The sequence below is a fragment of the Cornus florida genome, unplaced genomic scaffold, assembly GCF_030987335.1.
Source record: "Cornus florida cultivar Cherokee Brave unplaced genomic scaffold, ASM3098733v1 CherokeeBrave_3.0.0_Hap2_Chr09, whole genome shotgun sequence".
Lineage (NCBI taxonomy): Eukaryota > Viridiplantae > Streptophyta > Magnoliopsida > Cornales > Cornaceae > Cornus > Cornus florida.
This window is the reverse complement of record NW_026775579.1, coordinates 51,569,305-51,572,878: the sequence shown is the minus strand read 5'-3', so window position 1 is coordinate 51,572,878 and position 3,574 is coordinate 51,569,305. Positions and strand designations below refer to the sequence as shown.

The 3,574-nt window shown below is 38.0% G+C and overlaps 1 non-coding gene across 1 annotated transcript; it reads right to left on the bottom strand.

Annotated features, from left to right (window-relative positions):
• Positions 1-1,549: 1,549 nt before the first annotated feature.
• LOC132275636 (small nucleolar RNA R71) lies at positions 1,550-1,656 on the bottom strand. The gene has a single exon (XR_009470691.1). It is a non-coding gene; the product is annotated as a small nucleolar RNA R71 (small nucleolar RNA).
• Positions 1,657-3,574: the final 1,918 nt, after the last annotated feature.

Here is a 3,574-nt window from a genome sequence, read left to right as displayed (position 1 = left end):
TGGTGAATCCTACACCCTAAGTCTCTTTCCAATCTTATATACTCTACTCTTTATTTGCATTATTAAGTTTAAAATTAGTCTAATCACAAAACCAAACCCTTTTAGTAATCACATAAGTACTAAAGTAGAATTCAATTCTGAAAAACCTATAATTGTTTAGATCTCTTGGGACGATCCCTGCTCACTTCATACTCCATAGTATAAGTATTTAGTGGTTTTATAAATTTTAAAATATGGTGCCCACTTGACATTATTTCTAAACCTAAAGTGTTGTGCATTATTTTGTGCACACGCATAGTCGCACCATAGTTTTGGCGCCATTGCCGGGGATCTAACGGTTTTTAAAAGAATTGAATTAGACATTAGTTCTTTGTTGATTGTTTACTTTTAAGTCATTTTAATATTTAGTTTCTCATTTGATTTGTCAATTAGGTACTTGAAGCAAAGTGGAGCAAACGCTGGACTTGGAAGCAATTAAAAAAAAATAATTTGAAGTTGCTTAAGGCTCATTTGTAAGTTTCTCTTTAATTTTTGTGCTTAATTGTTTACTATCTTGCATGCTTTGGACAGCCCAATTGGAGGCTTAAATTAAATTGTTTTATTTTTAAATCCAAGCATACCTTCTTGTAGAAGGCATCGGCCCGTGTGGAGGCATTTATTTGTTTTAAGTGCATTGATATTATTGAGGAGTTTGGGAACATCGTATGTGGAGGTTGAAATTTTGAAATGTTGGCGTGTTGACCTGTTCTAGTGCATGCATGGTCGTAGATCACTTAATCGTCCTCTTGCTCCTGTAAATCAAAATCTCAAAATTTTTCTTCGGCGTTTAAGAAGTAGTACTAGGGATAGTCATCTTAATCTTTCAAATTTTGATCTTCCATCACCTTTAATGGAAGACCCAATAGATCCAATTGAAGATCCCATTGTAGATCTTGGTCATGTGGATCATAATGGTGTGCACCACCCACCATAAGTTCATATTGTGGATCCTCAAGGTGTGCATCCACCCTTGGAAATGCCACAACCAGTTAATCATGCGGTGCAACAACGTAATCTAGGGATGCCAAGGCCAAATGTTGTTCCCCCAATTGGTGAGCAACAACAACAATATGTTCAAATGGCATACCCTTAACAAGGTCAAATGGCATATCATCAACAAGGTCAAATGCCATATCCTCCTCTCAATCCTCCAATGGTCCTTAGGGATCGTTACACTCCAAATCAATATAATGCACCCACTTGCATTCAATTGCCAAATTTCCGTGCTCATCATTATGAGATTAAGGCTTCCACCATTAACATGTGCCCCCTTTTCTATGGGTTGAGCAATGAAAAGCCTTATAAACATTTAGATGAGTTCTTGGAAGTTTGTTCCACCGTGAAAATCACGGATGTTCCGGAAGAAGTCCTAAAAATGAAGCTTTTCCCTTTCACTCTTTGGGATAAAGCTAAATATTGGTTTAACAACTTGCGGCCAAATACAATCACCTCTTGGGCACAATTGCAACAAGAGTTCCTAAAGAAGTATTACCTCGCAAGTCGAACCGATGCCATGAGAACTTCCATTCGTGAATTTAAACAACAAGAAGGAGAACCCCTTCATGAAACATGGGAACGTTTGAATGACTTACTACGGAAATGTCCACATCATGACATTCCTAAGTGGCAATTAGTTCAATGTTTCTTTTCAATTTTATCCGATGCTAATAAGGGCATTGTTGATGCTTCTTATGGCAGAAACTACATAAAAAGAAATGAAGATGAAATTTGGCTTCTTTTCGAAAAAATAAGCGAAAACTCAATGCATAGATCTTCATCTTCTAGGGGTGGTCACCTAGCAAATATGGGAGGAAAGAAAGCTCTAAATCATATAGACTCTTCCATGAAAATTGCTGCCGAGGTCAAAAATCTTACTCAAAGATTTGATAAATTCCTTTTGAATCAAGGTCTAGTAATTCAATCTTATTCTCATCCTTCTAATGAAATGTGCATGACTTGTTCTAGTTACACTCACCGTACTTCAAATTGCCCTCTTGGACAAGTCATACCAAGTGAGTCTCGAGAACAAGCAAATGCAGCTTTCATTCATCAAGGGAACAATCCTTATTTCAATACTTACAATCCGGGGTGGAAAAATCATCCTAACTTTGCATGGAGAAATCAAGGAGACGGTGCAAACCCTCCTCAAAATCAAGGTTACCAAGCAAAGTATGTTCCCCCACATCTCCAAAATCAAAATCAGAATTCTCAAGGTTACCGTCCTTCATTCTATCCTCAGAATGTGAATCAATACTCTCAACCTCAAGCATCAAATTCTCAATCCTATTCTCAACCTCAAGCATCAAATTCTCAATCTTACTCTAATCCAAATCAAGCGCCTCCTAAAAGTTCCGCTTTTGAGGACAAGGTCTTGCAAGCCTTAGGTGATCTTCGAAAAGATAATCAATTGTTTCATTCTCACTCTCAATCAATTGCAAAGCTTGAAGCTCAAATTGGGCAATTAGCTAATTCTTTAAATATGAGAGAGAAAGGTAAGTTGCCTAGTCAAACTGAGACCAATCCTAAGGGGCAATTTATGGCGCAAGCAAGTCCTTCATCAGAATTTTCTGGAAATAAGCAAGTTCAAGCAATTACTACCTTGAGGAGTGGTAGGAAAGTGGATAATAAGGTAGAGGTACCTAAGGAGGATAATGAACTGAAGCAACCAAGTGGTAGCATCCGTCCCATTCCAAATCCTATTCCTATTTCTTTGGAAGCTAGTGGTTCCAAAATGGACATTCCGTCATCTTCATCATCTCCCCAATTAGAGAAGCCTTATGAACCAAAAGCTCCATTTCCTCAAGCTTTGAGAGAGACTTCATCATTTGGGAGACAAGAAGGGAAAATTCATGATATGATGGAAGTGTTTAAACAAGTAAAAATCAATCTTCCTCTTCTAGATGTAATTAGGCAAATTCCACCATATGCAAAGTTCTTGAAGGACTTGTGCACACAAAAGAGGAAAAGTAAGGGAAGGGACCTTAAGAATTTGCTTTTAACGGAACAAGTGAGTTCCATCATTCTGTCTAACACTCCTCCTAAGTTCAAGGATCCGGGTGCTCCGACCATTTCTTGTGTTATTGGAAACCAAAAGGTTCGTAGAGCTCTCCTTGATTTAGATGTAAGTATCAATTCCATTCCATACTCTGTTTACTTGTAGTTAGGATTAGGGGACTTGAAGCCAACATCGGTAGTAATCCAACTAGCCGATAGATCAATTAAGAAACCAAGGGGAATTGTTGAGGATATTCTAATTAAGGTTGATAAATTTTATTTCCCGGTTGATTTTGTGGTACTAGATACTGAGCCAGTCCCTAATCTCACCAATCACATTCCAGTCATCCTAGGAAGGCCATTCCTTGCCACTGCCAATGCCACCATTAATTGTAGATCCGACATTATGGACATCTCTTTTGGCAACATGATGGTTAAGCTTAATATATTCAATGCAAGTCAACATCCCACAGATGAAGACGAGTGTTTCCTAGTAGATGTCTTGGATGAAACCATAGAGGAGACTCTTCCCTCTATTTTA